Source organism: Budorcas taxicolor, chromosome 13, assembly GCF_023091745.1.
Source record: "Budorcas taxicolor isolate Tak-1 chromosome 13, Takin1.1, whole genome shotgun sequence".
Taxonomy (NCBI): Eukaryota; Metazoa; Chordata; class Mammalia; order Artiodactyla; family Bovidae; genus Budorcas; species Budorcas taxicolor.
This window is the reverse complement of record NC_068922.1, coordinates 28,990,267-29,012,908: the sequence shown is the minus strand read 5'-3', so window position 1 is coordinate 29,012,908 and position 22,642 is coordinate 28,990,267. Positions and strand designations below refer to the sequence as shown.

The window sequence follows — 22,642 nt, the reverse complement described above, 5'->3', positions numbered from 1 at the left end:
ATTTAGTAAATATAGCACTCTGGCTGAGTGGAGCCATGGGTATGTGTTTGGAGGAAGTAGAAAGACCCCAGGAAGGTCATCAAGGTGACATCAAAAAATGTGTTGCTCTATGGGGTACTGTGTGAAGGAACTTGAACTGGGTCATGTAGTAGGAATTGGACATCCTTTAAAGGACTTTTTATTTTATTTATTTTTAATTGGAATGTAATTGTATTACGATATGTTTGTTTCTACAGTACATTGAGGTGAATCAGCTATGTGTGTGTGTGTATATATATATACATATACCCCCTCCCTCTTGAGCCTTGCTCCTGCCCTCCCCGTCTCTCCCCTCTAGGTCATCACAGAGCACGGAGCTGAGCCCCCTGTGCTATATAGTAGCTTCCCACTAGCTAAGGGTTTTAAGAGCAGATTGGAACTTTGAAAGTTCATTGGGGAAGCAATCTGGAGGAAAAGCATGTGTGAGATGGGAGGCTGGGGATATTGGGAGGCTACTGCTACAGGGTGGTGACAGAGCCCAAAGGCCAACTGTGGCAGAACTGGTGGGATGGGGGCAGGGAGAGCCATCAAGGCATCATGTAGAACTGAGTCCCATGTGGGGCATGGGGAAAATCTAGGCCGGATCCCAGATTCTGGTTTCGTGACTGGTGGATCCATTGTCAAGAGCAGAGCCAACACAACCTAAGAACGGGAGAGAAGGAAGACTTGTGGGGAACAGAGTGGATAAAGTTCACACAGGTGAATTTTTGGGCTTGGAAGACACTGTCTCTCTAAACCCTGTGGCAGGTGATCCCACCCCCTAGCTGGCTTCAGAGCCTAGGGATGACCAAACTATAAAGTGTTATGACTTCAGAGCATCTTTGGAGGAAGTTATTGGTTCATGTGCTCAGTTGCTAAGTTATGTACAAGACTCTTTGCAACCCCATGGACTGTAGCCTGCCAGGCTCCTCTGTCCACGAGATTATCCCGACGAAGAATACTGGAGGGGGTTGCCATTTCCTTCTCCAGGGGATCTTCCCAACCCAGGGATGGAAGCGGAGTCTCCTCCACTGGCAGGTAAATTCTTTACCCCTGAGCCACCGGGGAAGTCCCAACTGGTTTACCAAAACCCATAATTGATATGACTTTTTTGTGTGATCATGACCCAAGCTGTTTTCGTCAGAAAGGTTTGCCCATAAATAAGTGCTTATTCATCTGCGGCCAAGAAAATTAAAATCTTTTGATCTAAAAGCCATTACCTGTTGTCTTTATTGTTTGTTACCCTGAAACAGATACCTCCCCCAACTTTTTATTTTTTTTAACCTGCTGTGATTCAGGTAGATTGTAATCTAAGAGTCTTAGGGTTGGTCAGAAAAGCAATTTGCTCTAAGAGAGCGGAGAAAAATGAAAACCTGAGAGGAAAAAAGAAGAGGCAAAACAAACCTTTTTCTCCTTTCCTATAAATTTAAATACCCTTTCATGAATGAGGAGGAGGAGTCTAAACAAATTACCCGGTCTCTGGGTTTCAGGCCCTGGTTGGCCAGTAAATTTGTACAGTTACAAAACAAATCTGATTCCCTGTCCCTTTGAGTTTTCTCTGGAGACGTGTTGGCAGGACTTTAACGGGGAAGCTTGAAGCCAGACAGCAGCAGCCAAACACTCCACAGTGCTTGTGCTTGCGGGGGTGGTGGTACTGGTGGCGGGCTGTGTGTGTGTAATTTAATTTCCCATTTCCCTCATCTGGTGATACTCAGTTTTTTGTTCCAATACAGTATTCTCTCTCCTTCGAGAGTTCCCAAAGCGAACCAAACTAAAACCACAGAAGGAAAACCTCCGGAACCAAACCCGCTGACTTTTTCCCGGTATAGCCCTAGTGGGCCCCGGTCCGGAGCGCGGAGCTCCAGCCAGCGCGGCGGGGCGTGTCCGAGGGCGTGGCCTCGGCCACCTCGCCCCGCCCCCGCCCCCGCCCCCGCCCCGCCCCGCCGCTTAATTCGGACGCTCCGGGCCGCGGGGTGTGAAAGAGCCGCCCAGCGCTGGACGGGTAGCAGCCACCGTCAGAACCGCCGCCCGGACCGCTCTCAGCTGTTGGGCCGCTGGGTGCCGCCGCGGCCGTCCGGAGCGAGCGCCGGGGAGGGAGCCGCGCGCCTTTGTGCGCGCGCCGAGGTGGGTTCGCCTCCAGCACTTACTTTGCACACAAAGACTGGGAGCTGAGGGGAGGCGGGGTGCCCGCCAGGGCTACGGCGCGGCCGCCCACCTTGCTCTGACCCCCGGCGCGAGGCTTTCCCGGTGGGAAGGGCCGCCAGGCTTCCCCTCCCGGCGGCTGGCGCCGGGGCGGGGGTCCTGGCGTGCGGGGGTTGGGGGGTTACGGTGCGCAGGGCGGTGGGCTTGCGGGGAGCCCCGGCCACCCCGCGCGGTGCAGGGGACAGGTCCGGGGTGCGGGGTCGGGGCGTGGCAGGGCCCGCGTGCGAGGAGTCCCCAGTACCCGGGGGTGCAGGGGATACGGGGGGCGCCGCCAGGGAGGCGAGCCTGGGCGGCCGCTCCGCTCGGCTTATTGTTGCTTCCTCGGCCCTGAAAATGGAGAGACCCTGTTTGGAGGGATGCGCTGCCCACCGGCTGCGCCGCGCGCGGCCAGATGCCGAGCCCGGGGCGCCCGGCTCGCCCCTCGCAGCCCTGGCCGCCGCGGAGCCTCTGCCTGGACAAACAAAGGAGGGGCCGCGGGGGGTGAGGGGGGGGGGTTGCGCCGCTGGTTGAAAGGTGATCGGGGCACTGTTTCCCAAACAGCCTGCAAGTAACTTTTCCATTTCTGCCTCCTCTCCGCTCCGCTCCTACTGCTCCAGTGAACCCAGTATGTTGGGTGGCGTCTGTACCCAAGGAGTCCTAAAATTTTGATTCTCATAACTCCTCCCCCGAGCATCTCCGGGTCCTCTCTGGGATAGCGTGCATGCCTCTGGCCAAGTTTTGACGAGCTTTATAGGGGATGGTAACAGTCAGTCCTTCTGAAATATGAAGAGGAATCCCATAGAGGATAAATGGCAGAGCTTCTCTGTAGTAAGATACCATAGCCTGCCTTTCGCGGGAAGACTTGAGTCAGTGACAGTAGAGCAAAGTTCTTTGATGAGAATGAGTGTGATATTCAAGACGAATATAGAAAATTGGAATAAGGCCTGTTAGGCTTTATATTTTTAACTTGCCAACAGGTACTTAGTTTCTGTTCGGACCGTGTCCCCCTTTCATCACGTTGGAGATTTCAGCTGTACAAATTGCTTTAAGTTGAGATAGTATCTGAGGTGCATGTCTAGAGATTTCTTAATGCTAGTAGTTTCCAGTTTAAAGCTTTTAGGTGTAAAATTATATATGTTTATTAACAAATTGAAAAGAAACATAGGGAAAAAAGAGTCACTCATGTACCCAACCACCCAGACATACCCTAGAATAAAGACTTGCTTGCTTCATTTATGGCTTGGCAGCCCTGGTGTGAAGTGTGTGTGTGTGTGTGTGTGTGTGTGTAGATGAATGTGAATGAATGAAGGAGTTACTGATTATTAATCTTGACCACTGCCATCGGTCTAAAATATGATCTCTAATAACCTTAGTCTACAATAGTGTTTTGCCAACAAATTGTTTGAAATATATTTCCTTATAGCCTTGCAAATAACCACCTGTGCAGAAGCAGGAGGGAAGAAGTAGGAAAAAATGCAAGTTCCACTTAAATAGGAAAGAATGGACTGATGAAAGTGTTTAATGTACTCTGTTCCTTGGATTTCAGGAGTAGCTTTGGGTTGACTTTTTTAAAAAATAAAAGCAACCTTTCATTTTTAAAAATGTTAAAAAAATAAAATTGTGTTCTAAGATCCATGAAAAATTGTAACAGAAAAGAACTCGTTGTAGAATCAGGAATAGCTATGGTTTTGTAGCTGGTGACATGCTTGCTTCTAAAAGACCTTACATTGGGAAAGTAAAACAAGAAGGATTTGCCTGTGAGTGTAGAGAGTAGTTTTTAAGTGCCTGTGTTCTGGGAAAAAACAAACAAAAAACGCGTTCAACCACACATTTGGCCGCTGAATGTTTTTGTCATTATATACTTTTATTTTCCACTTGTAAAATTTTCCCACATTTAATTTCTCCAGTATGAAAATTTAAAAAGAGGTCTTGGAATTGACTGTTCAGAAGTGCCTGATTGATGATTAGGATGATGCAATGTTTTTTGAAGTTAGAAAAATTTACGAGAAGGAAGTTGTGGTTACGTGCTGTCAGGTGCAGTCTGTGTTCCTGTTTCTAACATGGGGCTCGTTACTCTGCATATGTGTTTGGGGGGTTTACAATGCAGTACAGTTGACTCTCCAAACCCCTGAGTTTCACATCCCCATGGTCAACCAATCAAGTATTGAATCTGCAGGTGCCAAACCCCAAGATGCAGAGGGCCAACTGTATTCATCATACTGCATTGTTTTATATAGGGACGTGAGCATCTGTGGATTTTCGTGTCCTCAGGGGTCCTACAACCAATACCCATAGACACAAGGTCAACAACAGTGACCTGTGAGTGTCAAGTTTGTGACCTGTTGTGATAACGGTACCTTTCTCCATCCAGAAGTCAAAAGAAACTAAAATAGGGACTATCAGAATCTCTCAGTCTTATTTTTCAACCCTCCTGTGACCTGGAACAGTCCGAGCAGCACAGCCAAGCTGGACGTGAGGTCAGAGTTGAGTCGTTTTGCTCTGAAAAGTTCTTTTGCCTCACAGGGAGGAGAGAAAAGTTTGGAAGTGGTCCAGGGTTACAGACCTGTATGGCTGTTTGTGATGGTCTGTCCCTGTGGCCTGGAGATTCCATTCCTGACATGTTTAAAAGTAGGCTTGGTTTGAATTTGAGAGAAGTGCTCTGAGAAGTCTGGTTCCTGAGCTGTATGTGGTAGGATGCATGTGGTCATTCGTTCATTCATTCCTTTGATTTCTTCATTGTTTAAAATGTCACAGAGATGGAAAAGAGTTTTTACCGATTTAGAGGGGAGTAGTTAAGGTGTGGAAGACTTCTTTAAAAAGAGGGAACATAGTAAGTTAATAATACGGCTTCATATTTTTTTTAAGATTTTTTTTTTTATGTGGACCATTTTTAAAGTCTTTGTTGAATTTGTTACAGTATTGCTTCTGTTTATGTTTTGGTTTTTTGGCCATGAGGCCTGTTGGATCTTAGCTCTCTGGCCAGGGACCCAGTCTGTACCCCTTGCATTGGAAGGCAAAGTCTTAACCACTGGACTGCCAGGGAAGTCTCATAGGGGTTCATCTTCTTAATGTCCTGTCTGCCCTTTCCTTCCAGAATTCTCTGTGAAAATGTTTGGAGAAAAGGGGCCAGGAGGTTTGGTTGGGTGAGGTCTAGATTTGAGGCATTTTTGAAGTCCCCGGATATCTTGAGAGATAGGAACTTGTCAGGCTTTTTTAAGTCTGGAGAAAGTAGCTGTGAGCACTGACCCGTTTTTGCATCTCACTTTGGGCTCCTGTTGTGCAGGGAGAGAACTGTGCAACAGAGGAGTCTGTGTGCACAGCCCGGGGCCACTTAGTGCTGGAATGGCCTGAGGAGACTTCATTGCATTTCCTCACACAATTTCCTTGTCCAAGCTTGGCCTAGTTTTGCTCTTCGTTTGCGAAGCAAACCACTTTCTCCCTTTCTCCTTCTCGTGCAAGAAGTGCTGGGCCCCATCCATCTGAACTGTAAACCTTTCCTTATGCAATGTACCCAGGGAACTCCGCTGAAAAGGATTCACGCTTTTATCGCATCTGATGCTGCTGATTCCAGGACCCTGTCAGTAAAAGAGAGAAAATCATTGGTCTGCTGCCACTTTGTCCTAGTGAATGGACGAGAGGCTATTTCTAAGGCTGATTTGGGGATGCTTTGTTTTCTATTCATTCCTTCATTGAACAAACATTTTCTTAGCTCTTCCCATGTGCTGGCACTGCCCTTGCATTGGGCATACTGCAGTTGACAAGTCCCATTGCGCCCCTGTCCACCTGGCAGGGTAGGAGAGGGAAATATTTAAAGAATTGCGTAAAATCATGCAATCATTGAGTTTAATGACCATGATATTAAGAGAAGGGAAGGGAAGCTTTGTGAATTAAGGTGACTCAGAAAGAATGGTGTAAATCTCAGCTCAGGCTGTGGGATTGAGTTTCTGAACTGTGGGTGAAGTGTCTGGGGTGAGAGGCCTGGTGGGAACTGAGTGTGATTTACCCCAGGCTGAGAGCTTGGTGATAGGAGCTTGGTGGAATAGATTTGGAAGACTGTTCAACTGTGTCTAGAATTTGGCTGAGGGTTTCAGACACTTTTCTGGTATAAAATTGAGGAGGGACTGGGAAACCAAGGTCTTGTTCTTAATGTTCTCGCTGAAGGTAAACCTGCAGGCCAGTTGGGGGCACCCAGCAGGTCTGAGGGATTCCCAGGACCTGAGGGCTAGTGTTATGTGGTGGGGGGAGGCAGGACCAACTACATCTGTGCCCACCCCAGGTTCTGTTACTATTGAAAACATAAGAGAGGGGTTTGTGTGGAAATTGTGGGAAGACTTATTTAAGAAGACCTTTCAGACTCAGGTGAAATGTAGGAAGGAAAACGGGGAGCGATGCAGAAAAAGAAGGACTGTTGCTTTGACATGAGTGAACTCTTCTGTGAACTCTGCCGTTCTACCAAGGGTTGCATTTAAGGTCAAGCAGCTGATCAGAGCAACTGTAAAGCAGTAGCCGTAGTCTGTGCCTTGCGTGCTTGGGGAGATGGGAAGGAGGCATAGTTTGATGACAGTGATGTTTCTTAAAGACAGCACAATCTTGGAGTTCTTCAGTGTGAAAAAAAAGCTCCCTCAACCCTCAGAGCCGTGAAAACAGCATGACCTGTGTATGGGCTGTCTGCAGTTCTATTCCTGGATATGCTACTGAATTATAAACCCTTAGCAATAGTTTCATGAAGAAGTCTTCAATGAAGGATTGTAGAGCCTAGGCAAGACATAGGGAAAAAAAAGTGCAGGTAGACCAGCTGTCCAAATCCTGGTGGGTTGTAGGTATGCATTGTCTGGAGGATTTTCGCACCTTGTTCTCTGTTCTCTTTTCTGTTGTCAATGCCAAGGGTATTATATTGAAGCATCTATGCGGTACAGCCCTGCTTGGTACCAGCCCTGGGCAAGAGGAGTGAAATTGGGGAACGGGGCCTGTTAATGAATGTGCTGTAGGGGAATGGTTTGGAGCTTTGAAGTCAGACACATCTGAGTTAGAACCAGCTGCTAAAGAATTCACCTGCAATGCAGGAGACCCCGGTTCAATTCCTGGGTCAGGAAGAAAAGCAGGGGAAGGGATAGGCTACCCACTCCAGAATTCTGGGCTTCCCTGATGGTTCAGATGGTAAAGAATCTGCCCGCAATGCGGGAGACCCTGAGTTAGGAAGATCCCCTGGAGGAGGGCATGGCAACCCACTCCAGTATTCTTGCCTGGACAGTCCATAGGGTTGCAAAGAGTCCGACATGACTGAGCAACTAAATACACACACACACACACACACACACACACACACAGAGTCCATAGGGTTGCAAAGAGTCCAACATGACTGAGCAACTAAATACACACACACACACACACACACACACACACACACACACACACACACGCACAGAGCTTCATGAGCTCCACAAGTCACGGAGCCCCTGGGAGCTCTAGTGCTCTTGTCTGTGAGATGCACTTGGTAAGATCTACCTCAAGGGCCTGAAGCCTTAAAACGCAGTCCGTGAGACATGGCTGGCCATGGGTGTTTAGGCTCTTGTGTCATCGCACACAGATATTTGGTGACAGCAGTGGCGCCAAGATGCTGATGAGGGACACCAGTGAGAGGAGGCAATGCGTGAAAGACTTTATCACTTTTCATCTGACCTTTCGGGATGCCTTCACATGCCTTCAGGAGTGTTTTAAAGATAACCTGGCTTTGCTATTAGAAACGGTGTGTTTTATTCTATTCTTGGACACAGATTCTGGCACCCTTTGTAAAGTGTCATAGTCACATGTCTAGGAGAGAGGCTGTGATCCCATGCTGTCAGCTTTTCTGTGTCATTGTTAGTATATGTAACACAGCGTGCACTCAGTGAACATTCAAGTTAAACTCACATTTCATCCTGGTTTTTCAGGCATCTGGGCGTGATCCATGCTCATCAGTTTACAAAACCATGCAGTCATGTTATGAACTCCTGCAGTAGAAGTCATCAGTTGTTTTGGGGTGTCTCATAGAGAGGTATGAACATGTCCTTGTGCTGGAGGAAGTTAATGCCATTGTGGATATATATAGAAGGAGGCTTTCTAGGTGTCTCAGTGGTAAAGAATCTGCCTGTCAATGCAGGAGATCCAGGAGACGCGAGTTGGATCCTTGAGTCAGCAAGATCCCCTGGAGAAGGAAATGGCAACCCACTCGAGTGTTCTTGCCTCCAGAACCCCATAGACAGAAGAGCCTGGTGGGCTACAGTCCATGGGGTCACAAAGAGTCAGACAGACAGACAGACAGACACACACACACACACACACACACACACACACACACACGTATAGAAGCACTTTCTTTTGAATGTTCTGTTCCCATACATTGTCATGTCATTTAAAATAGGTAAAGCTGTGGTCAAGGTTCTTTGTCTTCCTTTCATTTTTTCCCGGATGCCCAGAGTAGTGCAGTGTGTTGGAAAGAGAGAGGCCTAGTGTCTTAAAATGTTTGGAATCCTGGGCCCATGTTCACCGTTAATGGTTTCCTAGCAGGTCATTTATTTGTCTTTTTTCTACTTCCTTATCTATATGAAGATAATCAGCCTTACCTACTACTTAGAGTGGTCTTGAGGGAGAGGTGGAAGCCTGTCTTCAGTTTCCCTATGGGCACACGCAGGATGATCAGTAGTCATTCCTGGGGCTGCTCTGGGGTTCAGTATCATGTCACCCCCTAGGATCAGGTGACTCTTTGAAGGTGAGGGGGGCCAGGGCACAGAAGGGAGAGCAGGACTGGCCGCATCACCCTTTGTTTTCCTGCTGTGGGATGGGAGTGAGGGAGTATCAGTTACTCTGTGCTTGTGGTGGGAGTCACCATGGGCGTGTACTACCCTGTCAGACTTAGCATCCGACTGGCTGAGACAGTTAACCTAGGAGGGCTTCCATATTCTCATCTGTGAAATGTAATTATAATAAATATTTTCATTATTACCAACTAACAGTTCTTGAGCACTTCCTTCCTGGCAGGTGTTGTGCTAAGTGCTTTATGAGAACTCTTTATTCCTTCAGCAAATGCTTAGTGAATTTTTCTCCATGCCAGACCCTGTGCCAGACTCTAAGAGTGTGGATGGGAGGGGCAAAATTCTGCCTGCATGGGGCTTCTCTTCTAGCGGGAAGACAAGAGTGTAAGGCAGACACAGAAATGATGTCCTTCAGAGCCCTGTTGGTGCTGTAAAGAAGTCAGGTCAAGGGGTAGGAGCAGAGGTAGGCCTGCATCTGTCTGTGCAAAAGCAAGTACAGATAACAACGCAGGGGCCAGAGGCAGTCATCATGTGGGCCTGCAGGCCACTGGGGACCAGGGGAGGGTCCTGAGCAGGAAGTGGTAGAGATCAGCCTTGTGGTTTGTAAATATACCCCTGTAGCCATGATTGCAAAGGCCAGAGTGGAGGCAGGAGGACCCATGGGAGGTTTCTGTGAGTCCTGGGGACTGGGATAGAGCTGGTGAAAAGTGGTTGGATGGATCCTGAAATATTTTGAAGATGGAGCCATCAGGACTTGATCATGGTTTGGAGCTGATAACAGGACAGGAGAGAAGTTATGAGTGACATGTATGTATTTAGCCTCAGCCCCTGGGTGAAAGTTGACACTGTTTATTGATCTGGGAGACCTGGAAGAGGATTATCAATGCGCACAAACAGCCTCTGAAATGAATACCATTCTAGGCTTCCCATTTCACAGATGTGGAAACTGAGGGTTAGAGAAGTAACAAGTTGGCTGTAAGATGAAGCTGAGTCAGGATTAGGATCCAGGTCTGGTCCTTGCCCCAGCCTTGTATTCTCAGCTGTTTTCCTGTGCTCAGCCAAGTATCTGAATTTACTATCAGAGTAGATTGGTGAGAAAGGAGCTGTGCAAACATTGAAAACGTGTCTCTCTCTTTTTTTTTCATTACAGCCTTACTGAGCTGTCACTTATATACCATTCAGTTCCCTCATGATAAGTGTACAGTTCCATAATTTAGTAAGTTTGTACAGTTGAGCAGCCATCACTCCATCCAGTTTTTGACTTTGTAGTCACTTCCTGTTTCCATCCCTAGTTTCAGGCGACCATTGATCTTCTGTCTCTAACATTATGCCTTTTCTAGAAATTTCCTACACAGAGAATCATAATACAACGTGGCCTTTTGTGTCCAGTTTTGTTCATTTAGCCAAGAGTTTCTGAGGCTCATCCATCGTGGCACAACACATCTGGTCTTAAGGAACATTCTTTGCCTTGGTTAGAAAGAGGTGCTCGGTGCTGATGAGAGTGATTTCCGTGGAGATGGGCCTTCAGATGATAAACGTAATGATGGCAAGCCTTTCTGATTGTGCCAGGTGTGGTTTTGTTCATTATATTCTGTGGTCTTCCAAGAAATGCCACGAGGGAGGTACCATTAGTGTTGGTGTTTTACAAAGGAGGAGAAGTAAGCCTAGAGAGATGGAAAAAGCTCGGCCCAGGTTCTAAGAGCTGGGATCAGACTTCGGCCTTGCCTCCTGTTGGCCATGCCTCCTGTTGGCTACGACTCCACAGTCACTTAGCTGTGTTGATGAAACTTCTGACTTCTCAGCCTTAGGAAGGGCTTGGAATCCCAGGGGGAATAATACACTTGCCAGGTCAATCTAAAACTGTAGTTTTAAGGAGGACATTTATTCTGCATTTTAATTTGGGCATCCTTGCATGGAAATGATGATGTCTTAAATTGATCCATTTTTGAAGGAACTTTCTTAGGTATGATGTGAGGATGGCACCAAATTAAAAACACATAATCATGTCATTAGGCAGAGTTTGTATGTTTGGGTTGTGTCTTCAATATTATGTTTACCAGAAGGGCAGTTTTTTGGGTATGAAGTTTCCCAAGGCTGTTACCTTCGTATTAATGAGTGGAATTTAATTAGGCATCATGTATTTTTCAAAATGTTTATATCATTATATGTTTATATTGATGTATTTTCCCCTCGGGGTAACAATTCTGTATTTAAACAGTATTTTCTCCAATTCACATATAGTTCATACTGGAGGATTTTGTCTTCCCCATTGCAGAGGAGTTCTTTGTATATCACAGATGGCTGAAAGTTTTGAGAAGAGTTTTAAACACTTCGTATCTTTTTGTCTGTACTTATTTTTTAAAAGGTTATCAAGTTGCTTGTTAAGAGCTAGTTATATAATTTAGCCATGATAAGTGATAACCTCATTGGACTAAGGACCAACTTTGCATGAGATTCTGCCCTTGGTTTCTGGTAAGGCACTTTTTACTGGTGTCACAGCTTCCTAACTTTTTAAAATGGAATTATAGCATCTTTAAACTAACTTTGTAAGTGTAGTATAGCTTTCATTTTTAGGGATTTTAAGTTATAGTTCCAGTTTACTAGCTCAAAATAGCAAACAAAGGTGACTTTTTATTTCAGAAAACCTGATCTTAATAGTAAAAATTCAACAGGATTAAATTTTGATCTAAAAAGATTGTCTTTGAATCTGTGTTACTCTGATATCTTCCTGCCATTAAAACCAGAGGGACTGTATTCTTTCTGAAAACGATTAACCAGTGAAATGCCAGATCTTGAAAACTTAGCAGATGGGGACAAGCATTGTTGCAGACTCATTGGGCCATTCCAAGGAGTGGCAGGTTAAAAAAAACTCTCACGACTTCAGCTAGAAGAGAGTGTTAGGATTCGGGAGCAGAGGGAGAGACTTTAAAAAATGCAGTGAAGAAGCCTGCTGTTTAGTTGCCGTCACACTGTTTAACTTCACTCTGCCCTGGCTAGACAGCTTGCTTCAGCTGTGCAGGCTACCAGCACACAGAGCTCAGAAGCTGGAAACAGGCTCCCACTTGTTTGTGTTTGCATTCCAGGCTGCTTCCGACTGGCAGTATCCTTGAGAGGGGATGTGGTACTGGGCAGCCAAACCAAATAAAATTTAAATTGCAGGAGGTATAAATGGTTGGAGCAGTTTATGTACATTCCACCTCAATAATAATAATAAAATAATTATTATTTGGCCACACAGTGTGGCTTGTAGAATCTTAGTGTGCTGACCCAGGATTGAACTTGTGCCCCCTGCAGTGGAAACACAGAGCCCTAACCACTGGACCGCTAGGGAAGTCCCATGTATCTCAATTATTTGGGAAAAAAAAAAAAAAAAACCTGCAAACTACACAAAACCAAAACTCTCCAGGGACTAACTGCTAGGGTGGAGTCTTGTTCAAGAAAGCAAAATCTGCATTACCACTTGGCTGTTCATCTTGTTTCCTTCTCTCTCATTTCATAGGTACCCTGCTTGCTTCAAATGCTGACCTCTCTGCTCAGAGCATTGATTTTACCCGTTTCACATGAATGGGTTTCAAATGAAGCTCACAACTGCTAGAATCCTGTCAGCAGAAATGGTGCTCAGGAACCTGTAAATCTCTCTCTACGTTACTATACATACTGCCTCTTGTTCTACCAACCAAGATCTTCTGAGCCTTCTTACCAAACGTTTCCCTTCCTGTGCAGAGTCGGGTATGGCCCCACCATCTGTGGCTCAGTTTCTGCTCATGGGCCCTGCCCTTTCAGTTGGGGAGTGGCTGAATCGCAGTTTCAGAGCATCAGAAGGCAAGGGGTGGGGCAGCCCAGGAATTTGTAGGACCCTCCATCTTCCCCACATTGATTTCACCCCTCTGGCTTAAGAATGTCTTTTAGTAGTTGATTTCTTCACACCAGGGTCTGAACAAAGCCCGCACATTGCATTTGATATGCCTCGTGTAGTTTCAACTCTAGAACAGCTCTTCTTCCCCCCATCCTGTTCTCCCTAAGTTATTGCTTTGTTGAAGAAACAAGTCAGTTGTCTTATAGAATGTCCCACATTCTGGATTTGACTGAGAGTTTTCTCTTTAAACATTTTCCACTAGTCTCTGTATTTCTGTAACCTGGAAATTAGCGCTAAAGCTTGAGTTAGTTTGTTGATATAAAACAATAAAACAACCACTTAATTTTACAGCAAAATGGGTTTATTTGGGGACAGTAAAGAATTGCTATTTGGGACGTGCAACTTATGGTGAACCATAGGTAAGTCCAGAGAGCAAAGGAGAGAAACATTCTTTTGTAGATGAGAAGTAAGAGTTGGGGTGGGGGAGCATTATAAACAAAGAGTCCATTGGCAGAAACTGGGAGTTCAAAGTGTTGTGGCTTTTCATTGGCTGACATGTGACAGTCTCTCATTGGCTGCGCTGTTACTGGGCGAAGAGAAATCCTTCCTTCCCCCGGCTGGGTGATAAAGTAATAACCTTTCTGTTGGAGATACAAAGGTATCTCTTTTCTTTTTGGGTCTGCAGTTGACCTAGAGTGATGAGGCCTGAGAACTTAACCCTTCTGGCCTCCAGATTCCATTTTAAATGAGGTTTCCTTTTATTAATATTCATAGACTCATGTTCAGCTTTGGGGGGGGGGCAAAATTAGTTTGTTGATGGTGTTGTACACTTTATGTCCCATAATCTCAGGACAATGTCTGGTTTTCTCCCTTGTAGTGATGCTGAGGTTAATCACTGGGTTCATGTAGTGGCAGCTTGATCCTTTCATTGTAAATTATCTCATCAATCTTTCTCCAAAGGTCTGTTAGCATCCACTGGGAACTGTTGCCTGAATTGATTATTTCATGAGAGGTTGCTATTCTTTTTGTCTTAATGAACATATCAGTGAGTGTGAGATGAAACTTAAACTAGCCAGGGTGTCCACTTGAGGATGGCTAGATAATCAGTAGAGAAGCAGTGATTGGCTTGGCTTTATCCAAGCATAGCAAATACTTCCAGACGTTAGAGGTAATTGCCATTTGCACAGTCTTTTATGAATGTTACTGTGAAAGTGAAAAAGTGAAAGTGAAAGTCACTCAGTGGTGTCCGACTCTGTGACCCCGTGGACTATACAGTCAGTGGAATTCTCCAGGCCAGAATACTGGAGTGTGTAGCCGTTCCCTTCTCCAGAGGATCTTCCCAACCCAGGGATTGAACCCAGGTCTCCCACATTGCAGGTGGATTCTTTACCAGCTGAGCCACCAGGGAAGCCCAAGAATACTGTAGTGGGTAGCCTATGCCTTCTCCAGTGGGTCTTCCCAACCCAGGAATCGAACTGGGGTCTCCTGCATTGCAGGCAGATTCTTTACCAGTTGAGCTACCAAGGAAGCCCATGTTACTGTGCCAGGTTGATTTTATTGTAAGTCTTGTTTAGCAGCAACATACGAAATTCTGTCTGTATTTGCTAACTTGGGTGCTCGACCATCACCTAAAAATTAAGAGATTATGACATGGGTTTATAAATTAGAATTCCACATGATGGTGTAGACCATGATAGGTTAGCTTCTTCAATAATCATCTAAAATTTCCTGACACATAAGGACATTTATGCCTCATCTTTCCTTATAAGAGGTGTAAGCCATTGATGAGTTTAAAAATACAGGAGGCAAATGACAAATCTGAAATAGTTGAGTTTCTGTTCTGCCTAGATGGAAGAAAAATGGACCTCTGCTGGCAACTTTCGACTTCATTGTTAAGATCGGAAAGGATGGATTATTGCAACGTGTGTAGCAGGAAGTAATTGGGAGTTCCTTTTAAAGGAGGGTGGTTATAGCAAATGAATTTAATATATGTGTGCTCCGTCACTGCCAGGGGCCACTGGAACAACAACAGTATGATCTGGGGACATACCCAACATTTGAAGACCCCTGGGATGGAAATACATTGTTTCCTCCTGCCCTAGGCAGGCTCGCCTTTTGCCAGCATGTAAGTAAGTAAGTGTGTTAGTCAGTTGTGTCTGACTCTTTGCAACCCCGTGGACTGTAGCCTGTAAAACTTCTTTGTCCATGGCATTCTCCAGGCAAGAGTATTGAAGTGGGTTGCCACTTCCTTTTCCGGGGCATCTTCCCAACCCAGGGATCAAACCTAGGTCTCCTGCATTGCAGACAAATTCTTTACCCTATGAGCCATATAGTAAAGCCATAGTTCTTGGAAACTATAGCATGAAAAAGATATTCATAAAGCAGGTTCTAGGATCCCCACAGGCACAGTCTCATGATTAGGAGCTCTGCCTGTGACCTGACACTTGGTATTAAATAAATTGTAGCTGTGATCAGTATATCATAAAGGTGTGACAATTAGAAACCTAAAAGAATTTGAAATTAGAAACTACCCTGTGTTGTCACAAAGGATTTGAGCTTGAGGAAGCCTTAGAGATCAAGAGATCATCTCTTTTAGACTCATTTTCTTTGTGTATAAACCAACACTCAGATGTGTTAACTACCTTACCTGAGACCACATAGCTCATTAGTGATTGGCTTGGAACTGGAACTCACCCCACACTAGCAGTCACTAACACGTGGGTGTTTCTTATGCACTTGCTAAATGCTCTCTGTGTGTCGTTTATGGGATCCTCATCCCAGGATGGAGGACTTTAATTGACTGTATTTTACTACAGAGGACACTGAGGCCTAGAGACCATCAATAATTTATCCAAGATCACACAGAACTCAGATAGAGTTGGCCCTCTGTATCTGCAGGTTCTGTGTCTGTGGATTCAACCAATTTTTGATAAATTCCAGAAGGTTCTAAAATGCTTGAATTTGTGGCATTCTGATAATTATTTGCAAAACATCTATATTGTGTGTACAACTATTTACATAGTATTTGCAGTGTACTAAGTATTATAAGTAGTCTGGAGATGATTTTACAGTGTATAGGAGGATGGGTGCTCTTAGGTTATATGCAAATATTTCATCTAAGGATCTTGCACATCTTGGTATCAAATAAATCATAGCTGTGACCAGTATATCATAACGGTGTGACAACTGGAAACCTAGAAGAATTTGAAATTAGAAACTACCCCGCATTGTCACAAAGGGTTTGAGCTTGAGGAAGCCTTAGAGATCAAGAGATCATCTTGTCTAGACTTCGGGGTCTGTTGTGGTCCTAGAACCCTTCTGTGCTGATACTGGGGGATGACTGTATATTTATTAGAGAAAAGGTATGTTTATTCACCCTCTGGTTCTGCCTTTTACTTTAGCCCTTTCTTCTTTTCTTTCTTCCTTTCCCCTCCCCCTTATCACTATTATTATTTTAACTTTATTATTCCATATTAAAGGAATTATTCCTGACAGCCCATAAACATTGCCTTTCCATCCATGGCTTTCCATTTACTCTCAAGATTTATATTAAACCCTAATGTGTAAACTCTAATGTGTAAATGTGGTCAATGGAAAACAATAAGTAACTTGACCACTCAGCATTTAAAAGAGTCTGGGAAGGTGAAAAAGTTCCTTTGAGCATTTTTAAAAGCAAACAAACCAACCACCTAAGCTTTAAGTTCTAGAAAACCTCACCAAGGCATTTCCTTGCAGCAGGCCTGGAAAGCAGAAGCTCCTTCCTTGAAAGCCTCCTCATCTCTTGCTTCTCCCCCTCCTCTTCCTCCTCTCTCTGCCCTTCCTCATCCTGTCACATTCCAGGCTGTCCTGTGGCAGAAACTTCATCAGGAGCAGGTCTGCTTTTGGGGGCAAGGGTGTGTAGGATGGTGGAGAGGGAGCAGAGGAGGGGAGGCGCTGCTTCTGGAAACGGGAGAGGGTGGCTGGTGTTGAGTGCGAGCTTCTCCTTTCTGAAGCCTGCAAGACTCACCATGTTTCTGTTCGTGTTGCCCTCGCAGAGCCCGGTGTGGGTGCTGCAGGTGTGTTGTTTTGACGAGATGGTCTGTGTCGTCCTCAGTATATGAGGGAGGAGGGAAGTGTGGAGACCCTGCTAACGTCCAGGGAAATCTCCACTTGGGAATGTTCTGCATCCTGGTCCATGGTGACTTGAAACAGTTTGTGATAGAACAAACACCCAGTTGGCTTTGCAGCTATCTGTGTAGGTGCCCAGAGTAGAATTTTTTTTCTAAATTGCAGTTCTTCGTGAGCTTCCTGTGTCAGACATAGAGCTGAATCTGCAATGATGGGCTCAGCCAACACTGGTTTTTCTCCCCCCTCTCCATTTGTGTTCGAAACAAAGCCGCCTGCAGATACAGCCTGGGAGATGCTGAAGCATGGGCTTCTCGGTGGACTGTGGCGCAGCGCTGACTCATTTCAAATGCTGCCTTTTTATAGCCTCTTCACAGTAATTGTAAGACGTTAGATGTTCTCTCTACCACCGCCATGTAGATTAATATGACTTTTTAATTGGAGATAAGTTACGTTTTACTCACAGATGACTCATTTCATAGCTCTCTTTAAACACACATCCCGCCGTTTCTCTCAAGTGTGTCGCTCTCAGTTCCCTGTAAGCCTTAGGCTCTGAAGGGGGCCGAGGCCTTCCAGAATATGGAGTTCTGTATGGAAAACTGGTGCTCAGAGAAGCTAGGACCCCAGCATCTTACAAGTCTCCTTAATGCAGACCTAGGACCAGACCTCTCTTCCCTTGATTGCTAATCCAACACAGCTTCCTTTGCTCTGACATCCTTGCCTACCCCCATCGGCCCCATGGACTGGCACTTGCCACCACAAAAGAGCACAAGCAAAAACAAAAGAGAAAACATCCTAGTTTCTGGCATCCTAGGATGTTAGCAATGATTTTATTGCAGAAAAAGAGTAATGTGTGTTGTGTGTGCGCTGAGTCTTCATTGCTTTGCCCAGGCTTTTCTCTGGTTGTGGCAAGTGGGAGCTGCTCTTCATTGTGGTGCCTGGGCTTTCTCATTGCAGTGGTTTCTCTTGTTGTGGGCCATGGACTCTAGGTGTGTGGGCTTCGGTAGTTGTGGTTCTTGGGCTCTAGAGCACCGGCTTAGTAGCTGTGGTACACGGGCTTAGTTGCCCTGCATGCGGGGTCTTCCAGGACCAGGGATCAAACCCATGTCCCCTGCACTGGCAGAACATTTTAAAGAAAAACCTCACATGGTTCTGTTATCCTAGTCTTTCTTTCTTTTCTTTTCTTTTTTTTGATGCGTATGTTCTTATTCATTCTAATATGAACTCTTTAAAATGTTCAACATTAAAAAATAGTTACTTATACCATAAGCAGAAACCACGGTGTTTATTTAAATACCTGAGAGCTGTCTTTGCTAATGTTGTTGCTAACATTTCGATTTCTAGGGCTAAGCTACTTCCTATGGGCTGAATAAACATATGATGTCTTTCAATGTAAATAAATGAGACTATGTAAGAGTAAATATATGAGTTCTTTCCATGATTTTGGAAGAGTGCTTCTCACATCACCATTCCCTGCAAGTCTTTTTTTCGAGGGTTGGTTGTCATCAATTGGTTCTAACATTGGCATTTGAGAAAGAGATGAACCTTCTGTGAGACAGACCTTGGGAGGTAAGTTCTTTTCTCTTTGTGAGCCCCGTGTCTTCGATTCTACAAGGTGAGTCTTAGGCAGGTATTACAGGTAAAGCGCCTGGCATGGTGCCTGCAGGTAGGTGCTAACCAACGTCAGCGTCCTCCCTGTGTCTGCTCCCCTTACGCTGAGGTCTGGATGTGACATCACACCTGGTTATTTTCACCCACCTGATGGAACAAAACAGTTTAGTTCCATTAGGACCCAGTTCGAGTTTGCCACAGGTTCAGAGTGCCTGCGTCAGCCCTACCACTCTCATGGACCTTCTGCACCTGAAGTGCTGTGCTGGTTGTATAAGCAGAGGTAGCCAGAAAGATGGGTTTGGAAGCCGAGGATGAATGGCCAGAGAGACCACTGGGCTCAAGGATATGGATGTGGCTGTGAGCCAGCTCGGGTGTGGTAACAAACACTACAGACCAGGCAGCTTAACAGCAGACATGTATTTCTCACATTTCTGGAGGCTGGAAGTCCAGGATCAAGTTGCTGGCAGATTTGATGTCTCATTGAGGGCCCTTTTCCTAGTTTGCAGATGGCTGTCTTGCTGTATCCCCACATGGCGAACAGAGATCCCCTTTGTGTCTTTTCTTGTAAGGGCACTAATCTCATTTGTGAGGGCTCCACCCTCATGGTCTCATCACCTCCAAAGGCCCTGTCTCCAAATACCATCATTTTGGGAGTTAAGGTTTCAGCAGTGATTCTTGGGGAGATGCAGACATTCAGCCTGTGTGAGCTGAGGTTTAGGACCTGTAGGCAAGCATCTTAGAAACAAACATGAGTTTTGTAGAGAAGGAAGGTTTTCAGTGGTTCAGGATGGAAGTGAAGTAGGGGGGATATGATGAGAAGTGAGAGTGAAGCTCTGGGTCAGGAATCTGAGCCAGCCAGCAGAGCAGAGAATCGGGTCAGTAGGTCACCCATAGCTGGAGAATCCCAGGGACAGGGGAGCCTGGTGGGCTGCCGTCTATGGGGTCAGACAGAGTTGGACGTGACTGAAGTGACTGAGCAGCAGCGGTAGCAGCAGCAGCCAGGGGTCCAAGGATGCTGGATAAAGGTTCTCACTCTGTTTCTTTGTTGGGTTGTGGGCTCCTGTAAGCACAGGAACTGACTGCTGAATGAGGGGAGCCTTACACGTGAAGAGGGACCCAGGGTCAGCAGTGAGCGGCAAGAGAGCAGCCCACCTGGGACCTCCTAGGTTGTCTGCAGGCAGCTTGATCCACGTCATCTTTGCGCAGTGTAACTTACGTAGAGCCTTCATCCACGCTCAAAGTGACCTGGTCTGGTTGATAGAGCATGTCATCATTCTTTGTATATTTCCTCAGTTGCAGGTAAGTATTTGCTGTGTGCATAAAAAAAATCCCCATCAGAATTTTTTCTGACATGAGGTTCCTCTGTAAGCCTGAGGTTTATTACCTGCCTCATTGAGGGAGCTTGGCTGCTATCTCTTTGCTCCTTGTTTGAACTCTGAAGAATGTTCTGTGTTAGCATTATGTTCTGTTTTTCAGCATGCTTTTCTCTTGGTTTTCCTTCTGTTTGAGCAGCAATCCACTAATACTGTAAACTGTCACTCGGTTGCACCAGCAGCATATCTAATTGCACGTCTTCACCTGGAGCTCCTCGGGAGACCCTGCTGTCTCCCTGGGGCTTCCTGGGTGCTGGCGCCCCACCCCCAGTAGCACCCTGGTGGCAGGGACTGGTGAAGAAAGGAGGAGGAGAGGAGGAGGAGGATGCTTTGTGTCCTTTTACTGGTCATCCTGATGAGAATGATTTTGGGAAGTCTTGTTTGAGGTCTGGCCATTGGGGTGTGGGGGAGGGCAGGTAGGTGGGGTGGGGAACAGAGCCCAGGGTGCCATCTGGGGCTGTTGATAACACACCCTGCATGTTTCTTGTTCCTTTTGCCCTGGGTTCTCTGTGTTTCTGATAAGAGCGGTATTCCACAGAAGGAGAGGTGACAAGCTATTAATATCTGATAGGTCTTGCATTGTTTGGGATGAATTGGGAGCAAGGCTCAGAGGGCTTGTGTGCCCCCCCGCCCCCACCCCCTGCCCTGGGCTGAGAGAGCAGACCCCAACTGCACCTCACCCCTGCGGGAGAGACTTCTCCATCTTTGGGTTTCTCTGTGGTCACTTGATCGTGGACTGGGTTTTTCCATCTCTGATTGGAAACTCCCAGGGCAGGACCTTGTCATCCTAATCTCATCTTACTCAGGGTCAGGGCTTCTTCCTAAGTAACCACGGCTGCTCTGGGTTGGGCTCAGATGCTGAATTCAGACCCTGAGTGTGGCTGGGCCAGCTTCATAACGTTCATAAGACACGGGAGGAAGGCTGGGCCTCTGCTTTCAGACTTTGTTTCAGACTCAGTGTGGGTGAGCATCGGAGATGTGCAGGAGGAGCCTGGAGTTTCTTTTAAAAGCAATGTTTACTTGGTCCCACATTTCCTGAGCTTGAAACCTCTCTGCAAAGGACTTGCCCTGAAACACACACAGAGAAACACATGCACATACACAACAGCAACAACAGCAGCAACAACAGAACAGATCCTTTAAGGGGAAAGTGTTGTCCCGTACTGTAGTTTGTATCCCCAGGCCCTGGAACCTGAGAAGAATCAGCCTTGTGATACGCTGCAGAGGGTCCCACTGCAGTGTGGAAATACCCTTCCAGTGAGTGGACGGGTCTTGTGTGTCTGTGTGTTTTCCTTTCCTCGGCTTCTGTTGGTTAATTACTTCCTCTACGAACTTCTCCCCATCCTTCCCACAGCTGATGTTGGCGAGTAAATGTGCCGGTTGGTTGGGTGGGGCCTTGTCTTCTTCCTGCATCTCCACCCACCCTATCTGTACAAGTTGGGTGGGGTGCCGTGTCAGGCCACGAATGCTGTGACCCCTTTTTTAAAAAATAAACAGAGAGCTGTGCTGCTGGCTTGTGATCGCCCCTAGATGAAAGATTATTAAAATGGAAAAGGGCCATGGGCCGGTGGGTGGTTGCTTGCCCAGGAAGGTGAGCTTGCTTCCTGTTGTCTGAGCTCTCTGGTGCATTCCATGGTTCTGCATTTCATGTCACTTGTGGTTAATAAATAGCAGGTCCTTTCTACATAGTCTGTTTGGTTCTGGGTTACATACATTTCTCCAAAGAGTCCTAACTCTGGATCTTAAATAAGACCTAGATCGTCTTATTAGTTAAGTGGAAAAGGGCGTGTCCTCGTCTCTCTGCCTGGATGACTGCCGTCTGTCTAATGTATATTTCTCTGTCCCGTTTCTTTAAATAGAGAAGTCTTGTGAGTTCGGAGGCTCTCAATCACGCTGCTTGGTTCCACCTTCTGGGCCTGCAGTTTATTATTTAATAGCTTTATCAGTAAAATGAGGATAATAATAGTACACACTTCATGGAGTTTTATAAGAATACAGCGAGTACACTTGCAGAGTGCCTGCATATAATACAGTCAGCATTCAGTTCAGTGTTAAAAAGTGTGGGCATTGATAATAACATAAACCTGAGTACTCTGGTGCTGTTTTTGGAACTGTTATCCATCTCCTAGAGGTATGGTCACCATCTTTCCTCTGATCATGAGCAGAGGGAGTTGTGTGAGAACCGTGCATGCATTTCTGGGGTTGACAAAGAAGAATATTTAAAATCGGGAGTGACTTAGAAAACCAGAATCTTTTGGGTTACAGGATGTTGAAAATAGGTTCTTTGGTTGGAGATGGGTTTATTTTAATGTGTCTGGAGTTTTATCTGCTGTCACCAAGACTACAGCAGCAGAATGCCTGAACTGAAGCTGTCAGCCCTGGAAAGCATCCTGCACAATCCTGATCAGTCAGCCTCAACTCCCCACAGCCTGTCTCCTTACCTGGGCTTTGATTTAAAGACTCCAGCGGTGGGACTTCCCTGGTGGTCCAGTGGCTAAGTCTATGTGCTCCCAATGCAGGGGGCCTGAGTTCAGTCCCTGGTCAGGGAACTAGATCCAGCAACTAAAGATGCCGCATGCCACAATGAAGACACGCACAGCCAAAATAAATAAAACAGGAGACAAACAAAAGTCCCGCGGCTGTGGGCCCCTGCGGATGAAGCCCAAGTTAGACGTCCTTTGGGACCTCTTAATGACTTTATCAGGCTG

At 46.0% G+C, this 22,642-nt stretch overlaps 1 protein-coding gene across 2 annotated transcripts in view; it reads left to right on the top strand.

The window, feature by feature from the left end:
* The window catches only part of FAM107B (family with sequence similarity 107 member B), a 212,328-nt gene that overhangs the window by 138,201 nt on the left and 51,485 nt on the right, over positions 1-22,642 (top strand). The window contains exon 1 of one of the 2 annotated variants that reach the window (XM_052650682.1): positions 2,027-2,142. The exons of the other annotated variant lie outside the window; for it this stretch is intronic. The gene's annotated coding sequence lies outside the window, so the exon portion shown is untranslated. Of the gene's footprint in view, positions 1-2,026; positions 2,143-22,642 lie in introns of those variants that run through there. 2 annotated transcript variants of the gene reach the window in all.